Source organism: Sturnus vulgaris, chromosome 2, assembly GCF_052056855.1.
Source record: "Sturnus vulgaris isolate bStuVul1 chromosome 2, bStuVul1.hap1, whole genome shotgun sequence".
Taxonomy (NCBI): domain Eukaryota; kingdom Metazoa; phylum Chordata; class Aves; order Passeriformes; family Sturnidae; genus Sturnus; species Sturnus vulgaris.
The window spans coordinates 112784882-112806071 of record NC_142244.1 but is presented as its reverse complement, the minus strand read 5'-3'; the positions used below and the strand labels follow the sequence as shown (position 1 = coordinate 112806071).

The window sequence follows — 21190 nt, the reverse complement described above, 5'->3', positions numbered from 1 at the left end:
CAATTATGACAGAGGAGTCACAACTAGCTCAAGAATGCAAACCTCATGGATAGATGGGCTTTTTGGGGAAAACTGACATTGGAAAGAGAGACCACTATGGAAGGAGACATCATGATGATGATGATGATGATGATGATGATGATGATGATGATGATGATGATGATGATGATGATGATGATGATGATGATGGAAAGGTAACGCAGCTCTGACCAAGCACTTTGTGAACAGCTGCTGTTCATAAATGTTGTGAGAGGTACCTGCAAAGAGCTCCATTGCTGATGTTGATTATTCCTACCTTCAGGAGAACAGGACTTCATAGTTTTGGTGGTTTTTTTCTTCATGTCTAATTTGTTAAATAAACAGATGCTTTCAGTAAATCAACTGGATTTATTATCTATTTAATTTGACAGTCTTCTGCATCCCAAATTTTGGCTGACCACTGTGACGAAGATGAGTAAAGTAGATGGAAATTAATTATCCTCAGGCTAGCCAACTCCAATTTTTTTCTTTTTGATGGAAAATTCTTTTAAACTCAAACAAAGAGAAAAAATTCGCTATACAACTTGGAATCCAAGAGGCAATTACAGGACAATTACAGGAAAGTAGCTCATACAATCCTTTGTTGCTACTTGAAAAAGTTGTGTTAATAATATATCAGCAGAAATTCGTCTGATAAATTTCATATATAGATTTTTTTTTTTAATGCATTTCCATGAGAGCTCATTATTTTGAAAACATTCATTAATCAACAGTATTTTCTGGACAACTTCTCAAAAATATTTCTTACTCTCCTGGCTAGAGCAGACCACGTTGAGTAGTCGATACTTACATGCCTTGTTTATGTGTTTCATTATGTTTCACACTTCTGCTCTCTGCCTCAGGAAGTGCAGCTCAAAAAGTCAGGTTTCTAGTGACCATATCTCTTACCCAGCTACATCTGTGATGTAACTCAGAGAAAGGTGCACTCACTTGTCTAAAAAAATTTTATGTGCAACATAGCTGGTAAAAAAGACAGAATCCTTTTGGATTTTGGAGCATGCTAGGGCTCTGGGTTTCTAGTAACAGTTAAATCGTTGGAAGCTCTTTCCCTTAATTCCTTTGCTGTGTCCAGCCTCAATAAACAGATATAACTAAGAGAGGGCAGCCTGTGAGCAGCAATGCAAACCCCAGCACGCTTTTCTATCTGTTTATTTGGTTGTACTTTTCAATAATTAGGTTCTCCTGTTAACAGTTGTGTGGGCACTGCATAGAAATTTTACTGATAATGCTTGAATTTCACCTCTTGCCCTTCCTCAACATCTCATTCAGGAAACTTGCCTCGTGTGGGAGCAGCTTCTGTGTCCTGCTAATCCAAGAGCACAGGTCAGAGTGAAAATGAAGCCATAACATAAAGACAGTTTGGCCTTAGGATGACTAAGGAATTTGAGTTTGTTATCTCAAATAGCTAAAACTCAGGAAGCCAAATTACTTCATCTTGGAGCAGTGTAGAGCTGGATGAAGACAGCTCCTCCAGAGGCAGAGAAGAGGGAAGGCTCTCCTTCCCAGTAATTTATTAATTTCACGCCTGACACAGGACGGGTGATAGCTTCAATAACAAATCCAGTCAGTGCATTTCCTTATGGGAGCAGACTGCAGCAGCTGATCCTGCAGCAGGGTGTGGACCAGGGAGCTGCCTGCCATTCCTAGGGCTGTGCAGGATCCTTCCAGGCCCTGGGGCTGCCAAAACAGAGCCAAGGCTATTCTGAGTGTGCTGCACCCTGACTGGGTACAGCCTCTCCACCCAACGAGAGAAAGCTTTTTAACTGCTAAAGGGGTCAGTAACAAAAGCCTGTCAAGTTTTGCTCATATTCTGAGATTCATAGTGGCCCCCTCAGGGTTTGTGTCTCCACATTCTCTCAGTAGAATTCAAAATTATTTAAATTTAAAATTTAAACCTTTATTTTGCAACACGTGTTATGTGCAGGCTCCTTATGCTCTGCCTGAGCTGGAATTCCTTCCATGGTCACAGCAGGTCTTTGTGTGGACAAACGTAATCATGGAAGTGATTTCAGTCTCACTCCTTGAACATGTCCAGAGGGTGGGGAAAAGCCTCCAGGCTGCTTTGTGACCTCCTTCTGCAAAGGCCTTGGGACAAGGTGTTGGGCAGCAGGAATCAGGTTGTCAGCATTACAGGGAGAACCTGAAACTTCAGGATTTCCCAGTCACTTACAAATGTACCCTGACTGTGTAAAGGTGGTATTTGCACCACTTGATTAGTGTCTTGTCTGAAGTTTCTTCTGTCTTCACTCAGAGTCAGGATTAAAAACACAAAGGAAATGGATTATTCTCATGTTCAGACTTGGTTGTCTTTTAAATTTTATCTCAAGTGCAGAGAGTTCTGCAACACTTCTAGCATCCTGCTAAAAGTGAGCAAAACGGAGGTGAATCCAGTTAGTTACAAGGTCCCTTAAAGCTAAACAGTCCAATAGAGAATTCACACCTATATTATTTACACTTTTGACCCAATGACCAAACTCCTGTGACCCACAGTGCAGCACTGACTGTCCAACCAGAAACTCCCTGAAATCACGAAGAAGGAAGATGAACACCAAAAGGAGACAACACCTACGTCCTCCATCTTGTCCCATACTTATTACTATATTATAAAAACCTCAAACTTAAACTCCTTCACCATGTGAAATCACACACTTCTATTTAACTACACACCTGTGATTCTGAGCCCATCACTCAAATTTGGAGCCTTCTCCAAGGCCTTAGGCCAAAAGCAGTGTTCTCCAGGGGTCAATGTCAGAAATCACAGAAAGCTCAAGAATTCCAGGTGTCTGGGATCCAACATCACTGTACCTGGTGTCTCTCTTCCTTAGTGGAGAAAGGAGAAGATGTGGTTGGTCTACAGTGAAGACTAATGGGGAAGATACCAGAATAGTGAGTGTCTAACAAGCCAAAGCAACTTGATTGAGTTTGGTCCAGGTGAATGAGCCCTTGATTGTACCTCAAAACATGGCATGAGTTCCAGTGCAAACAGCTCATCATGAAGCCTTGGGAGACACTGCATTCCCAATAACCAGAGAATTCTACCTGTCCTTGAGACCACTGGGAATCAGGAAAGCCAGATGAGATTCCTATTGGGACCACAGGCTCTTTGTGGAATCCAAGACTGCAGCACCACCAAGGAAATAAAAAGTGGCAGCCTCAAGTGAAAACAGGCTTCTCTGGCTTTCTCCTTGTGAGGAGACACAGACAGCCACCAGCTCATTGTGTGCAAGGAAGAGCCTGTGTTAATTACTTACTCTCCCAAACAATAGCTTGTGGGAATTGATCTGTGGCTCTTTGTCCCTCACTGGAGCTTGTGGTGCAGAGCTTTAGCTGGTTGGGCTGCAATAGGATGACTTGATTTCAGCATTTTTACCACTTTCAGCCTCCCAGGCTCCCGTTTAGCACTGCAGGGCTGAGCCAGGGCTGCCCACAGCAGCTTCTCCACCTCAGCTCTGCACAGGAACTCCTTTGGATGAGCAGGGCTGGAGGGATGAGTAAGTCAGCTTGTCTGGGCTGACCCCTGGATGGTGTTTCCCTGCTTGGATGAGCACAGGGGAAGGAAGAAGATGCAGATCATGGGAAAATGGTGAGAACCACCCTCGACGAGCCAATTACTCAAACTTTCCCCCTTGGATTGTGTCAGGTGCCTCTTTCAAAAACCTTAACTCACACTGTTAGGAGTTTAATTTTAGGTTTTTGCCTCCCACATATGGCTTTTATACTGTGGGAAGCCTTCAGACATATCACACTTAATCACTGTTTATCCTTACTCATTTTCTTGCCATGCTGGATATTTGTTTTTAATCAAGAACAACTTTTCTGTGTCATGCATTCATCCAGCTAAATGATAATGTGCAATTCTGCTCCAAGGAGTCACTATATCTTGCTGTATCATTTCAAAGCAGGGCTTGCTGAGCTGAGTAACAGCTTCTGCCACCCTGGGGCAGCTGGCACAACTCTGAGGCAATAAAATAATTTTTTTTCTTGCCTTGTCCAAAGAAATATAATATATATTTCCTGTCTCTGGCCAGCTGTGTGGCATTTTGGGGATGTAGGACTTTTGCTAGGAGAGAAGTAAGGACAGAAAGATTCCTGTTTGAGTGGCACTGTCTGACTATTAATTAGAAAAAACACGAGTGAAATCTTGGCCCTTCAGAAGCCAGCTGCAGACTGTCATAAAACCAGGATTAAACTTATATTTAACATTAATATAGCAAATTTTGCACCCAAAACCTCTGACATGTTTCTCATTGAATTTACTATTAGCTCAAGTGGGGTATTTGGTCTGAGAGATAGCAAATTCAGAGTCACAATCGTATTCCACTGGGGAGCCAGTGCTCTCATACCAAGCTGATGTTGCCAAGGCAGAAGTATGTGGAAGACAAAAGCAGTTTTAGCTCTGTAAACCTTGGATTTAAATTGGAGGAAGAACTGGATTAAAGGAAAATACACTTTTGGGTCCCATATTGTCATTGAAACAATGAAGGAGAGAAAAGAAAATGCTTGCCCACAATATGTGTTAATGCAAACATGAGATTGCAGGGTGTTAGGGGAAATAACTTATATGAAAACACCTTTGTGAAAAGATAATGAAAAGAGGGGATTTGGTTTTGGTTGTTTGAAGTTTTTTGGGGGTTTTTTTTGTTGTTTTGGGGGTTTTTTTGTTTGTTTTTTTGTTTTGTTGTTTGTTTTTTTTTTGTTCAGCCATCACATTCTAATCTGGTTTTCTACTTCCACTGTCTATTTCCAAGAATGAGAGTTGTTTGGGAATACCTGACACACACATCACATATTTTTCATATCAGAATCACCAGTAGGAGATATCATTATGTTGTTGAGAATTCATTTTTATCTATTAGTGAAAGAGATGAGTGGATGAATGTATGTTCCCAGCAGAGCTGCCTGGGTGGGATGGACATCCTGTACACACACCAGCATTTTAAAACTGCTTATCTTTCACCTTCATTTTGCCTACAAAACACCCTGCAGAAAGTGTATGTTCTGGAGAGATGAAGGTTTATGTGAGACACAACCATATCTAATTACTCTTTAACCCTTCCCCTCTCACAGACACTACCCTCCAAGCCCCAGATTTTAACATCTGGTTTATAAAGAGTTTACTTTTTCTGCATGGCCAAGTTTTACAGCACCTGCACTGATGTTGGGCAATTCCTTCTCTGCTCCTGGGAGCATCAGCTTGGTGGCCAAGAGGGCAAAGCTGGGGTGGCAGGGGAGGACAGGGCACATGGGGGCTGCTGCTTCACTCAGCCATAGATAAAAGAATAAGTTTTAGCTGATCTGTATGTAACCCTTGGGAGAGCAAAGCCCTGGCCTGAGGCTTTTTATCTTCTTGGAGTCCAAAGCCTTGGCACTGTCTCAGTTCCCATGTGGTTTCTGGAGCTGACAAATGAAAATATCGCCTACATCTTGCATTCCTGGATGGTGCTGCATTCGTGGGACAGCTGGGAAAGTGGTGGCATTACAAAAACCAGAGTGACCACAGGGCAGCTCCAAGGGAAGAGATGCTCAGTCAGATGGTTTGCTCTTCACAGGGTCAGAAATGCTCCCCTGCTGAAGGGATATCTCAATCTCAATCTCCGTCTCAATGTCTGTTTCCTGTTCTGGTGACAGACAGTTTTGATTTTGGTTTCTATCAACACTCATGTAAGCCAGTGACTACTTCTTTATGGAAATACCCATTAAGGACTCAAACTATCTGACTCTTCACAGGCATGTTTAAATGACGAATAAAAAAATCCATAATGTCATCAAAACTTCTAGAACAAAGATGACATCTGATGGGTTTTATTTCAGAGACAGAAATCACGTCTTTGGACTTTGATCATCATTAGCTAAAGCAACTATAATCCTAGGTTAAAATAAAATATTCTTCTCGAGTCCTCTTTAAGTTAGTCTTACATTTCAATCAGGTACCAAAGAACAAAACAAAGCAAAGCAGTTCATAAATCCAAAAGCTCTTCCCATCTTACTAAAGTTTTGTGTCAGAATGTATTTTATAGATAAATGTACACACATGTTCTTTCTGAAACACCCTCAATTGCTAGAAAACTGAGAAGCATTGAAGGATTAAAACAGAGCATGGGACCTGCAAATAAAGATTGAATAATTAGGTTTTTTTTTCAATTCACTGGCAGCACTGAAAGAATTAAACCACCGTTAGTTTCAGGTTGCCCCAAAATAAGAATATTCAAATTGTTTTAGATGAACCAAAGACTGAAAAAAGAATTGTGACTGGAAAAATTACTTTTTGTCCCATAATCAAACATTACAATTACCTGACTGAAACTGAAACTATGTTTTCAGACATGAAGCAAAGTATTTAATCCTTAGAATATGAACATTTAATTATTTTTTTCACCTTGTTAGGGTTTTTTTTGGGTCTTATTTATCTGACCAAGTCCAAGGCAACATTGGGCATAAATTAGAACTTTTTCTTTTCAATCCGTGCCAGCAATTTCCAGGAAGAAAACTATAGTTGTAAACAACATTCCTCTGTCCAGGCAGAAACCATGATGTTAACTGCTTTTAATTTGTATGACAAGTGTGATTCACTAATGACATGCAACTGTTTGGAAATGATCATAAATTCTCAGCCTTCAGCAGACCTCTAGTTTTTCACCCTCCTACAGTTATATTGTACTGAAGAGGAGATAGATGACACTGGTCTCTGCTACCTTCTTGGGAGATGTTTTTTCCCTGAACTCCATTTCCCATGCCTTTATGTGAATCATGGAGTTTGCTAGGGCTGCCTGGCATGATTTAGTTTATAAACCTCAAGTGAAAAAGTTCTTGAGTGTTGCAAACAAATAGCATTTTTTAATGCTAGGAAACCTCCAACTCACAATGGGTTCTTATTTAAAATTCTGTATATGACAGATTTTACCATCCAGTCCTGAGGTTACACAGAAAGCTTTTGAAAATGCGTTATACATGTTATTTTACACACTAATGTTCTATGTGCAGCACATATTCCAGATTATTTTCTGTGCAAAGACCTGTGGTAACACTGCATTGACTTGAGCAATATTTTCTTAGTCCAATGTCCATGGCTGTTGGAGAGCCAGGGCTTCCCTATCCATGACAGCTGCCTTGCATTTCAGGGCCAGGATGGGAACAGAAGGCTCATATAATGGAGAGTTAAGATATCTACCAACTTCATAACTCTTTATGACATATTAATCACAGCTGGGGATGCAGAGCCTCAGTTTCTGAATATTGGGCCCCAATATTGAGCAATTTTTTTGTTTGTGTTTCTTCTGTATTGTGTACTGTGAAGTCCAAAATGTAATACTAAAAAAGCAAACCCACTGAGCCTGGAGCAACTGCAGAATTTCATAACCCAGAACATGAAAACAGTGGGATGTCACTAGGACTGTCAAAGAAGCTGTCCAAACTCACAATTCTGATGGGTTAAAGCCGTGCCTCAATCAATGGAAATGAGGACTTTGTGAAAGTCAGCATTTGCATTAATTAGAATAACTGAGACACTTTGTTTTTTTCATTTGATCTCTACTTTCCATGGATATGTGTGCTCAAGCTGAAGAGTATTCCTCAGACTGGGAAGCCCACAATGCTTTTTCTGTCTTGGTATTGCCTTGACTATCTTCCTGGACTCAGTGGAGAAGGATTTTCAAAGGGTGGCTCAAAAACCTTTTCTTTGCTGGAGACTGTGTACAACCCCAGGAAACAAACTCAGGAAAGGGCTGGGAAAAGCAGCAGACATTAAAAGCACTCTCACACGCTTCTCTTCTGTTCTCAAAAAGCCTGGTTGTATACACTGCTTGCTCCCTATGAGGAAGAAGTCATGGGGGTGAGGGCAGGGAGGGCATCTTTCAGTTCCCTGAGGAAACAACCTCCCCCTGCCCTTCTCCAAGCTGCGATGGGACCCCTCCAAGACAATCCAAAGGGATGCACAGTCCCAGAAGATGTGCTAGCAGTAAAATACAAGGCTTTGCACAGCTTAGCAGACGTGCATTAAATCATGTTCTTTGATGGGAAAGACATTTCTAGCTCGGGTAAGATCACAGTGCTGCAGATTTACTGCTCGGTTGGGGCGGGTTCATGGAAAGTCCTGAGTATTCTGGTATGAGCTGTGCTGTGGAGGGGGGAAAGGTTTTCACCTGCCGAGGGCTGGGCCATGTCAGAGGGTAGTGGAACTCTCTAATGTGATCCAATCGTGGACTACAGAGGACAGCTACTCAGAAAATTAGTCTGAAAGCAGCAAGTGCATGAAAAATCCAGAAATCAGCAAAAAATGGTCCTCTTCAGTTCCAGTATCCGTCTTGAATGATTTATCACTAACCTTCTTTCACCAGGAGTGGTGTATGGGTGAGGGAAGATTGCAGGGCAGTGTAAAAGTAGCCAAAGGGCAATTGTGAGTAAGAAAGTCCCTGGACATTTTGGTCAGTACAGTGCAGCACCAGCCAAGTAGTGACACCATGCTCTTATTGTCATGATCTGCAAAGCAAACAAAGTTCATGGTCACTTTGTGAGCATTTCTTTCAAGAAAGATCCAGGCAGAGAGGGCTGTCATGTGAAGCACAGGAAAAGCGAATGAGATTTTGGTTTTCCAAAGGCAAGCAAGTCTAATTTTGGCAACTGCCAGAGACACGTGTGATCTGTCCCTCACCCTCCCACCCCAAAATGAGTGTTCCTTGGCAGAGATAACCCCAGACTGTATTGCTGGGAGGAGATACCCTACCCTCACCCTCCAGAGTGATGTCTGTTCATAGGAAGACAGTCCTGGACAAGAGCAATAACCTCCAGCTCAACCTCTCCAGCTGACTGGTTCACTCATGGAGATAACCCACCTGCAGCTTCACATTCAGAAATTATTTGCTGTTGCCTCTTTTGTTGGTTTTTTGGTGGTGGTGGTTTAGTTTGGTTCACCTTTTTGGGGGTTTGGGGAGTTTTGGGGATTTTTTTTTTGGTTGGTTGGTTTTTGTTGTTCTTTTTGGTTTGGCTTTGTTTTAGTTTTTGATTTTGCTTTTGTTTTTTGGGGTTTTTTTTTGTTTGTTTGTTGATCCGTTGGTTGGTTTGGCTTTTTGTATGTTTTTGAGTTTTACTTTTCAGGAGACTATTATTGCTGTACTCCTGCCCAGCCGCCCCAGGGTGCCATGTGGCAGAAGACAGACTGAAAATGGGGTCTGTCCTTCCCACCCTGCATGCCCAAAGCTCATCAGGGCATCCTCAGGGGCTCAGCATTTCACAGAAGTCATACATTGAAATGCACAGCATGGGACTCGCTTCCTTGGCTCCATTCAGCAGAGCTGTCAGCTCAGAGCAGCGTTTCACAGAAGGTGGTAGCTCTGGTGGGTTTGGATCTTGGTCAGGAAGAGGATGGGACTGTGAAGCAGTGGCCTGTGGGCTCAGCAAGCCCCCATGTATCTGCTTTGTCTCTGGAAGCCTATTTGTTCCCAAGCATTTTGAACCAGTTCCCCACTTCTGTGCCTGATGTCTCTCACAGATGACCAGTGTAGCTTCCCCGTGCCAGCAGCCCCATGAATTTCCTCATTTAATATTGTTCTGTGCATTAGTTATGACAGAACCCTTTTTCCAGCCTAAACAAATTACTCCTTCATCGTTTTCCCGTACAATAATCCATTTCAGTCCCGCTGCTCCTCTTCCCTATCCATTCTCATCTGCCTAAATCCTCTGCAGAGCCTGGTGCCAAGGTTGCAAAGGGATGCTCCTCAGGGTTGTTCAAAGCAGAGCAGAGTGGAGTAATTGTTTACAGCACTTGCTGGCCTGTCCCAGAATGATATTTGCCTTTTTCCCAACAATATCATATTGTCAATTCATGCTGGATCCCTGCTTTTCTGTGGTGCCCAGACTGGTTTGTGTAGCAGCCCAGTCCATCTGCTCAGCTTGGCCTTCATGTGGGCACCTGAGTTTTCCTTCCTGAATGCTGCCTTCTCACCGAGTTTCACCCTGCTTATTTCTAGATCAACTTTATTTTGTTTTATCAGGGCTGCTTTGAACTCCAGTTCATCTGTGAAAGTGCTGCTCAGACCTCTCCAGCCTCATGCTGTTGGAAATCTTTCTGAAACCAAGATGTACCACATCCACAGCATACCCTTACCCACCAGCCCTGTGACCCTCCCAAAGAAGGAAATTCAGTTGATTTGACACAATTTGCTTTTCACAAATCCACGCTGGCTGTTTTCCTTTATGCTCTCAGAGTCACTGACTGATTGTCAATAATTCAGCTGAGTGTTTTTCGTGGTGTTGAGCTCCCACTGACTGCCTTATCATTGTCCATGCAGACCTTCTCTTCCATTCTAAAGCCAGGTACAGTGCTTTTCCCTTTGGTTAGAGAATCTCACATCTCAAAACTCATTCATGCCTGACTTTTTGGAAGCACTCTTCCTGGGATTGCCATACTTGCAATACTCAAGGGGTACATGGCCAGTCCTGTACATAGATCAGCGTGCCCTTACTAACCAGCTTTGAATGAGCTGTGTGTTTTTAAAAAGCAATTTGCTGCTTTCCAAAACACTGCAAGCATGATGTCATAGGAAGAAATGCCACTGCAAATTAGTCAAGTCAAAAACTTCTGTGTAATTCTGTGAATTGAATTTGTCCCACAAGAGGTGGGTCTCTGTGTACTGGTCTGGGAGTGATCCCTGAGCTGACCAACAGAATCACTGTGTCTTGCTGTATTTTTTGAAAGTCTCATAGGAAGACAGCTCAAAAAGATCCTCCAAACCCATAAAAACCCCCACAAAACAACAACAACAAAGTACAATATCCTCTCTTTCACCTCTGCCTTAAATAATTTTTCTACTGGAGTTCTCCCCATTCCTTTGAGATTCACTCCTGAGTTTTCTGAATTTGGGAATGACGTAACTTCCTTAATCTTAGCCTGGTTCCTCAGCCACCTAATCCTGTGCTACTTGCACCTACCCAGATGACTTAAATCCCTGTGCAATACCTTTCACAGGCACCTTCTTTAAAGATAAACATATGTTACAATAACAGTAAAATAACACATTACTCTCACAGCCCTTTGCACTTGTTAACACTCATCTGGATCTATGCAACCTCAGTTTTACGTTTATAATTTTATTTCCATAAATTTTAAATCCATACCTGGGCTGTGGGATTTAATCACAGGTAACTAATGGCTTTCTTTATGAATCTTATTGTTGGTGCACTTCAGTGTAGTGCAGAGTACAAAGTGTAAGAGAAAATTTCTTTCCTGGGGACCATATGGTAAAAGAATAAAGCTCTGACTTAATGTCCTTGCTTTGCAGAGTAGCACAGACAACAAACCCCTATTAGATCATGGGATAAATATCGACAAGTTCCAGAGTATGGTTTCAGCCTGTTGCTATAGTAATTTGAAATTTTGTTCTATGAGCCATATAAAAAAAGGGATGAAATAACACATTAGTATTTAATTATTCCCAAATTTGCTGCACTGGTACCACTCAAACCAGAATCACCTGCATTTAAAAGAAAAGTAGGATGTGGGCATTTCTAGGCCAAATTGCTCAGTGTAGGCTTTCATCCTGAAATTATTTATTCATATTAATGGGGAAGAGCAGGCTTTTCCCTGGCCTTTAAGCCAATGATTTAAGGTTCACAACTCCAAACCAGATGACACTGTGTATTTTTGGAGCCACATGAGCTTATAATTTCATGTGAAGGATAAGTGCTTTCTTGGGTACTCACAGAAGGCCAAGGGGTCACGTAGTGACCTTTCCTGAGCAGTGAGTGCCGAGGCACTCAGGCACAGTGCAGGAAGGCATGTATCATCCATAATGCATGGCTTGCCCCTGAGCAGGCTGTCTGTGGTGTGAAAAGATGCTGTGAGGGCATCAGGGAGCAGCAGAGACAAAGGTCAGGAAACAGGGCAAGCCTGAAGGGACCAGATCAATTGTAGGATGTGACATGGGATCAAGTGACTCTTATCCAAGTTACTTCTTCATAGCTGTAGCAACTGTGTGATGCTCATGTCCCTTATCAGGACTTGACAAACTGACCAAAAATATTTTTAACTTATGCATTTCCTTCCAAACCCATAGTAAATCACAGAGGAATCTTCTGAGACTGCTTCAGTCCCCTCCTGCTCATACAAGTTACTATAAAGTGTGTGTAATTTGAGAAGAACTTTCTTTTGCATTTTCTCTGAAGTTGGCAATATTCTTTAGCCCTTCTGTATTTTAACTGCTACCTTTATAATAGGTTAGAGATGTCCTGCTAGGTTGTTTCTAAGGATTTTATAGTTGCTCTTTCTTAACATAAAGCTGTAGTTTAGCTCAGCATTTTGTAATGCCAAGGCTCTGGAAGGGAAAGTGCTTTTCAGTCTGTGGTACACAACTCGTTGTGCTGGTCTGTGAGGCAGCAAATGGGTGGTCTGTAGATGGATAAAAAAAGTAAGAAAATCAAAGCGTGCCCTTACACACCTAACAAACAAAGAAACTGAGGGTGGGGGTGCAGGGGAAAGAGACTTAAAAGTCTAGAACTGCAGATCAGCTGCATTTGGCTACAGTGGAAAAGCAAACTGACAGCACTGTACAAGCTAAGCTGTCTTTGCCTTCTCTTTTGCATGATGTATTCTTTTGGAATGAGGAATGCTGAGCAATGGGGCACAGAGCTGCACAGAGTTGTGGAGACTGCAACACCACCCTGTGAAATATGGTAAGGGCCTAAATGTCTGGGGCTAGTATAATTTCTCTTGTGCCTTTGATTTGGCACCACGCTGCAAATTATTAAATAGATGTCTCTCTGCTCTGGAGATGCTGCATAAGGGCTTTTCATGCCCAACTCTTGTAAAAGTGATCTTCATCAGCTTGTGCTAGACAGGATTTGTCACTGGTGAGTTTTGGTTTTGGTACACTGGGCACACCAGCTGCCCCTGTGACATTCTGCAAAACCAACCAACCCTGGAAGGGTTAAATCTTTCCAGTGCCTGTGTCCAGCCTTTCTCCAAGGAGCAGCCTTTCCCCCTTCAGAAGCATGCAGCTGGCACCCTGCCCACGGCTTGTTTGTCAGAAAAGGGGGTCCTTTCTTTGCTGAGAGCATGGCCCAGGAGTGGTGAGTGAACACAGTCTGGCCTGGCACTGCACCCACTGCAGGATATTTCCCTTCCCTTCCCTTCCCTTCCCTTCCCTTCCCTTCCCTTCCCTTCCCTTCCCTTCCCTTCCCTTCCCTTCCCTTCCCTTCCCTTCCCTTCCCTTCCCTTCCCTTCCCTTCCCTTCCCTTCCCTTCCCTTCCCTTCCCTTCCCTTCCCTTCTTTCTTCCTTGCAGTGCTCCTGGCAGGTACAAATCTTCTATTCACATCTTGTTCAGCCAGATTTTTCATAAGGAAGGGTTTTGTCCCTCTGCTGTGCACTGGTCCTACAGGGATCACCCAGAAATGAGGGAATGGATAGAAAGGGGAGCAAACACTCTGCTCTCACCCTGAGGACTTGTCAGGAAGACCCCGGAGGTTTTCCCCACAAAGCTGAATTTCATGCAAAATGGGTAAAGAGAACTCAAATGATCTTATTTGCATCTGCAACTCATTTGTAAAGTGCCACGTTTCAGGTGCAACTGAAAGCTTTGGGACAAGATTTTTAAATTATCTGCCCTGAAGCACTGCTTGGGCCTGCTTGGGCTGCTGGCAAAATCACTGGCTCTGTGGTGGGGCCAACAAATGCTCTTGTACATTCATTAGTTTTCATAAATGCAGGGCTCCACACACAGCACTCATCTGGATCCTGGCACAAAGTTTATAAATGTTCAAAAGTTGTTGATCTAGGGGTTTTTTTGCATAAGTAAGTTGTCTGGGCAATAGTAGGTGCTGTTCCAGCCTGGAACTGAGGTAATTTGTGTCTCTGTCTCTTTTTTCCACAGGAAGTAATGGCCAAAAATCCCATTCAGCATTACCCACAACGTCCAGCCCCATCTGCTCTTGACCACCTCTTCTGCAAAACACATCTGGGGAGTTTTCCTGTAGCTACACCTGGTGATGTGCAAATTTATCCACTTGCCTACACCATACAGCCACCCTGAAGCTCTCCATGGTTGCAGAGGAGCTGTCTCTGAACCCTCCACAGAAATGCCCAAGGTACATAACCTATCCATAGCCATTTTTAACAGATTTCCATGGTTTTTGTGGCAATGTGAACTTTATGGGCCAAACTCCCTGTTGACATCAAACAGGAGAGTGTTTAGGACCTGGTTAACCAAAACTAGTTGTGCACATCAAAGCACTTAAACCACTGAGGACAGCTGTGGTTTTTCTCTTACTCAGCATAAGTTGGACCGAGTTCAGTTCTGCTTTTCTCTACTGGATGCTGTTGTCCCCTTGAAGCTTAAAGCTGTAAGGAGAAACCTGCTCAGTATTTTTTACTGGTGAAACAAAAGCATAAGACCCCTCATTTTGGGGCCACAATCTTTGTGCTTCCCTTGCAGCTTGCTGGAGTGGGCTGGAAAAGAGAGATATTGCAGGTCCTCATCTCCCTAAGTGTGAGAATTGGTCTTTTCCCTTAAGTCCAACAGGAGTTTTCTCACCTCCAGAAAACCAAAGTTGTCATAGCTGCAAATTTTGGGTGCGGGAAAAGGAAGAACATTGTCCACTAAAAATCAGCACTGTTGGGCAGGTGGAGCTCTGGGGCAGCACTTTGCAGATGCTACTGACAGCATCAGTGAGAATTAGCAGAAAATCTGGACCACTTTGTGAAGCAGCAGGTTGAATATTGAGGAAGAAAAGAGATATTTAATGAAGCTGTTCTCTATGCATGAGAGGAAAATATGCTAAAAAAAAAGTGATCCAAAAAAAAGTATGCATTAAGTAATTAAGAGGACAGTTCACCTAAACCCCACAGGAAAAACATTTTTGGACACTCTTAACTCACTAGCACACCCAAAGAAGTGTTGCAGGTGTTAGTATTCTTCAGATATGACTATTGTTTTTGTTTTTAGCACAAATTCTTTGTAATGCAGGGATAGTCTCTGCAGTGCCTCTGTAGGGAACTTTAACTCTATTTATGCTTATCTGTGGGTTGAGGGAGAGAACAGAAGCAGGTGACTGTCCTCTAGAGAAAAGGCTCTTGAAAAGTGAAAAGTGACTCTGTAAAACTGAGATGCTCTCTAATAACTAGGAGCTGTTGGAAGGTCTAAGCATTGGACAGGGCTGGAGGCAGGTATGCATAAGCAAACATGAAAACAGATATGGAACCAGATAATATTTATTTTGCTTAATCCTTGGTAGGGGCACATTCCTGAAAGTAACTGGAGCACCAGGGCTCACGTGCATTTCAGGAAAGCTGTTTCTGCAGCAGGGACTGTGCCAAAGAGGCTCACAGCCTCAGGATTGCAGCTGCATGGGAAACATGGACATGGGCATGGTGGGAAGAGCAACCACTGCCATGGGTGCCACACGGCACAGCCAGTGCAGCCAAACCCCTGGAGGAGGGGTGGGAGCAGGGAGTTTGTCCCAGCTCTCAGAGTCCCAATTTGCTTTCTATCTGTAAAGGGTGGTATTTGCACCACTTGATTAGTGTCTGGTCTGAAGTTTCTTCTGTCTTCACTCGGAGCCAGGATTAAAAAACACGAAGATTAATTTCTCGTGCTTGGGCTTGGTCGTTTATTAAATCTTATCTAAAGTACAGAAATTTCAGCAATACTTCCAGCTACAGGTAAAAGCGAGCAAAATGGAGATGAATCCAGCTGCTACAAGGTCTCTTAAAGCTAAACAGTCCAATAAAGAATTAGCACCTATATTACTTTTACTTTTGACCCAATAACCAAACTCCTGTGACCCTCAGTGCAGCACTAACTATCCAACCAAAAACTACCTCAACTCATGAAGAAGAAGATGAACAGTGAAAGGAGACAATGCCCAAAATCATCTATCTTATCCCATATCTATTACTGTATTATAAAAATCTCAAATTTAAAACTCTTCACCGTGTGAAATCACACACTTCTATTTAACTACACACCCATGACTTCAACTCCATCACTCAAATTTGGAAGCCTTCTCCAAGGCCTCAGGTTAAAAGCAGTGTTCTCCAGGGGGTCAGAGCCAGAAAGCACAGAAAGCTCAAAAATTCCAAGTTCTGGGATCCTGATTTTTTTTGTTAAGGTTATATCAACTTCTACCCGATTTGAGTGTATCTTTCATTTCTCACTCAGCACAGGCCAGTGGGCATGAGAAGCACCTGAACTCTGTTCCTTGTGGCCCAGGGAAGAAGGTGTGTGGCACTTGTGTGATGTGTTTTTCCCCAGCAGTATTCCCTGGACACCTCATTGTGCAGTGAGGGGCTCGAGAGATTGTGAAATCTTTCATTAGACCAGCTGAAATTAAAAAAAAAACACAACCCCCCCCCCAAATCCTGACAGTTATATTGGTGGACGCACAACTCTCACCTCATGACTTAGAAACCAGTAGCAGCATCTTCCAAACAGGAAGCCAAAACACAGGTGAGAGACAATAACTCTTTGTTCAACACAGTTGTGCCAGATGACCAGTCAACTTGAGAGAAGAAGGGTGGTTACAGTCTGTGACCAGATGAGGTTTTAGCAAGAGGAAGCTGATAACATGTTCATTTCTTCAGAGAAAAGCAAGGGGAAATACATTGGCAGGCAGCCCATGTGGAACAAGCTTCATTCAGCCAGACAGAATGAAGATCAAAGCAGGCCTTAAGTACATAGACTTTGTAGAGTCCATAATTTCCTTTTTTTCCTTTTTTTTTTAATATACTCTAGTAGATTTGAGCATTTTCCTTTCCAGTGTTGCCTGTTGGAGTTGTAACAGAAGCCACTTTTCAGGATGGTCCTTTGAGACATCAGTGGGAACAGTTAGTGAAAAATATCCTCTGAATGGTAACTGGGTGCTCTGGTCCTTTATGGATTGTCCAGCAGAGCTCACTGCAGCACATAGATATTGTCCAACTGCATAATTTCCATCAGTGCTGTGCTGCACAGGTGTGGTGTGTGTCAGGTTCCATGGGGAGCATGTGAAGGCTCCCTGGATTGCAGTGGGGCTGCTTGGAGGGCACTCGTGCCAGTGGCTGCAGAAATGGGATTACAGACTTTATTTTCTGCTTGCTGCTGCTCATTTTTTCACGGGAGGGTTCAGTTTGTTTTGCTTCTGGTTATGAGTTTGTTGAGGGTGGCAGTTGTTTTTAAGATAGAAATGTAGATGCTGGGGGAAACTTCTTTAAAAACACATGGCATTCTATTGCTGGTTTTAGTTACCTGATGATTTTCCATTTGGATCCCATTAGGGTTTAGTATGTGAAACCTGAGGGATAGAGGCAGTTGGTTGGCTTGGATTTCTGCACTCAAGCAAGCTTCTGGTTCCACACAGAATATGCTGAGTTGGAAGAGACCCATCAGAATCACTGAGTCCAGCTCCTGGCCCAGCACAGGACACCCCAGGAGTCACACCCTGTGCCTGAGAGCATTGTGCAAACATTTTTTGAGCTCTGTCAGGCTGGTGCTGTGACCACTGCCCTGGGGAGCCTGTTCAGTGCCCAAACCCCCTCAGGGTGAAAAACTTTTCCTGATATCCAACCTTAACCTCCCCTGTCTCAGATCCATGCCATTTCCTCGAGCCCTGTCACCAGAGAGAAGAGATCAGTGCCTGTCCCTCTGCTTCCCCTCATGAGGATGCTGAGACAGTGAAGTCACTGTGAGGTAAGAACAGTTCTTTTGTTCTTTTGGTAATGCAGAGCCCAGCCTTACACCAGCAAAGCAAGTGCCATCATTGCTCTCCTCCAAGGGACCAGTGCTGCCTGAGAGTCTCCTTTAAGGCACAGCAGTGTGATAACTTTTAAATATATTTGGTTGCAAGTTCAGTGGCAATATGTGTGTTGATCTGCAGGCATGCTTGTGCATGGAAGATTTAGGGTCTCACTTCACTAATGATAGTGCCCCTGAAGTTGATAGAGGTGTAAGAATATTTCAGAGACAGCTTGATGGCATTGTTGATGAATTGTTGATGGCTGAATTTGTGATGGGAACTGAAAATAAGATACAGGCTTCCAATCCAGATGGTGAGCATGTGATTTCTGAATGTTGGTTAAGGCTTGGTGACAGTTATTTAAAAAGAAAAGATCTTCTGTGAAGTTGGTTTATAAAGAAGTTGGAATCTTTTGGGGTAAACTGGGTTCCTGTGGCCTAAATTTATTGAAAAAAAATTTACAGAGTCAGAGATGCAGTGGGTGAATTTGGTGGTGTGTTTGAGTCGGGAATCTCTGCATACATTTTATTTTGTAGGTTCTTAAGACAGGCTGTAAGACTCTTACTGAGGATGTAGTTGCACAGGCTCTTCTTGGCTGTGGCAGCATGAATGGTGCTAATTGGAGTGCTTCATTTTACACAGACCATGGGAAAAATCCTCAGATTTCTGAGTGAGGAAGGGCTGAGGATGATTTCTCCTCCTTGTGATAATTCATTGGGAAATCTGGAAGAAGTTGATCTGCCGAAGTTTGGGGGGAGGGGGGGGAGGGATTTTTTCATTGGCTCAGGAGAGTAAAAGCACTGAATTTAGGATTGTTGTCTCCGTGCAACAGGGCTTTATGTGCCACAGAGCTTCCCAAACTCTGCAGCCAGGCAGCCCCTGGCTCCTGACAGCCAGAGCTATGTGTGCATGCAAGCAAAGAGCTCCTGCTCTGCCCTCTGCCTGAGCCCCCACATCTCCCCTTCTTTTCCATTCAAATCCTCCCACCGAGGAAGAAGCTGCTGCACGGCTGAGGAGTTGCACAGGCAGGGAGCTCGGGGGATGTGCTGGGATTTTTGGTCGTGTTATTCTGACTTGGGGAGCTGTTTGTCCTCCTTGTATTCCAGGCAGCCAGCCTGAAAGGAAGTCCTGATCCTTTGCTGCAGGCCAATGGTGTTCACAAAGATCTCTTTGTTACACCCGTGTCTGTGGCATTGTTCCTCTCCAAAAAACTCCCCTGCCAAAGCCCTGATGTGCTTGGCTCTGAAAGTGCCAGGCTGGTAATTCCTGCTCATTCACCCCATCCTGCTCCTGCATCCTTCTGCCCTGCTGCTTTCTGCTTTCTCAGGCTGTGATGGTTGGGAATACAGGCAAGACATGGTGGTTTATCCTCCTTGCAGCCCATGTGTTACACAGGCCCCACATTATCAAGTCCTGCTCTCCAGTCAGGTTTGCACAGAACCATAGAATCATTAAGGTTGGAAAAGACATCTAGGATCACCAAATCCACCTGTCAACCTAGAACCACCACCACCATGTTCATCACTAAACCATATCCCCAAATGCTTGGAATATTTCCAGTGATTCTACCACTTTCCTTGAGCAGCTTGGTCCAATGCCTGACATCGTGGACAGATTGTTCGTGGTATCTAACAAAAACCTCCCCCATTGCAACTTGATCTCTCCTTTCAGGTAGTTGTAGAGCACATTAAGGTCTCCCCTCAGCCTCTAGGTTTGCCCTCTGTCAGACCCAGCACTTGGTTTCTGAGCAGATGATGGTGAATGGGTTTTCAGAACCAGAGCTGACCACTCAGCCTATGGGGAACAGGAGCACTGAACTCTGCATCATACAGGGGTTTTTAATGCCTGTGTGGAGAGATCCTTGGTGTGTGTGTACAAACCACAGAACCACACACACTTGGCAGATTTTTAATCTAATACACCTATTTCTATCCCCTGGGGCAGGACACAGTCAGGACAATGAACTCTGCAATCCCAGCACAGCCAAAGGCTGTGAGCTCCTGTTGCTGGAAGCTTTACCTGGCTTGCCAAGCAATATTGGTTTTTTCTAATCAACTTGCCCTATACTCCTTCATGTATACCCTACTACACTTTTCACTACCTTAGAGGAAAATCTGGAGCCTTTTCCAATCAGTTTTTCCATGCAAGCTGACTTGCATTTCATAACATGAGGCTTAATAGTGAGGGAACACAGGTAGGGAACACTGAAGACCCTCACCTTTTCCTCCTCTGTCTCTGCACTGAAAGGTCACTCTAAGGCATCCATCTGCTCCTGGCAAACACCAGTCACACACCTGTGAGACAGATGTAAACAGCTGCATGGTAGGTGTCATTTGTGATCCAGACTTAATACAAGCCATGCTAAGGATTGGTTACAAATGGCTCCATTAAAAGACAAAATGCATAGCACAGGTAAGTAGCACCTCGTTTCATATTTCACATTTCCTTTTATCTTATTTGCTTTCATATCTATGCTCTGGAGGACACTCTTGTGTGGTGGGATGAATAGCATTTGAATTTCATTAGTCTGGCCAGGGTGTATTAAATTACTTAAATAAACACTTAAGCAATATGCACACTCTAAACATTTGTTTAAGTTCTTACCTGAGCAGGGATACTTCACTGCTATTCCTTACCTGCACCCCGGTGACTAACCTGGCAGGCTGGCTAGTTCTCTCTTTGATATTCCACCTGGTGCATGCAAAATTTCCTAATCCAAGCGTTTCTAACAGCAAACCTCTTTAAATATTGCAAGGGCATTGCCTTACAGCAAAGCACCTTCTGAAAACACTCCAGGTAAGGTAATGTACCTGTTGCTTTTGAAATATTAGTGCTGCAGTTGCCCCTGTTCACCCCTCCACTCTGGATTTAACACTACTTGTTTCCCATTAAACTTTCTAATTTTGAATACTTTGGATTGATATAAGAACGCTTTAATTTATTTTTACTTTGAACTTGCAACTCCTCACCTTATCCAAAGAATGCTGGTAGCAGCTCTAGGGAATGCACTGACTGTTTTCTAATGGTCCATGTTCCTTTCCTGGCAACTTTAACAAATATATTGATTTTCAATCTGGATCATGATATTTTATTATCTCATGTTTTATAATCTCACATTCCAGACAGTAATAATTTGATTCTCCTGTCATTATGAGCTATTCATATTTTTACTGGGCTGCTGAATAGCTCATGCTGTGTCAGATCGTGCTGGTTTCTCTGTAGTAGTTGCATTATAAACCCCCAAGGAACCATATTCTGTATAACAGGTCTGGCTCAGACTGGGTGTTAAATCAAGGTTATAAAACAGTTTGCACTTTCTTTTCTGCTTTTCTTTTTCTTTTTCTTTTTCTTTTTCTTTTCTTTTTCTTCTTTCTTTTCTTTCTTTCTTTCTTTCTTTCTTTCTTTCTTTCTTTCTTTCTTTCTTTCTTTCTTTCTTTCTTTCTTTCTTTCTTT

The 21190-nt window shown here is 43.1% G+C and overlaps 1 protein-coding gene across 7 annotated transcripts in view; it reads left to right on the top strand.

The window, feature by feature from the left end:
* Window positions 1–12551: 12551 nt before the first annotated feature.
* NDP (norrin cystine knot growth factor NDP) overlaps window positions 12552–21190 on the top strand; it is a 42856-nt gene continuing 34217 nt past the window's right edge. For 2 of the 7 annotated variants that reach the window (XM_088160400.1, XM_088160399.1), the window contains exons 1-3: window positions 12552–12702; window positions 13900–14113; window positions 17590–17691. The gene's annotated coding sequence lies outside the window, so the exon portion shown is untranslated. Of the gene's footprint in view, window positions 12703–13399; window positions 13528–13899; window positions 14114–17584; window positions 17692–20041; window positions 20060–20131; window positions 20150–21190 lie in introns of those variants that run through there. The other 5 variants (XM_088160398.1, XM_088160394.1, XM_088160397.1 and 2 more) reach the window with 5 other exon arrangements.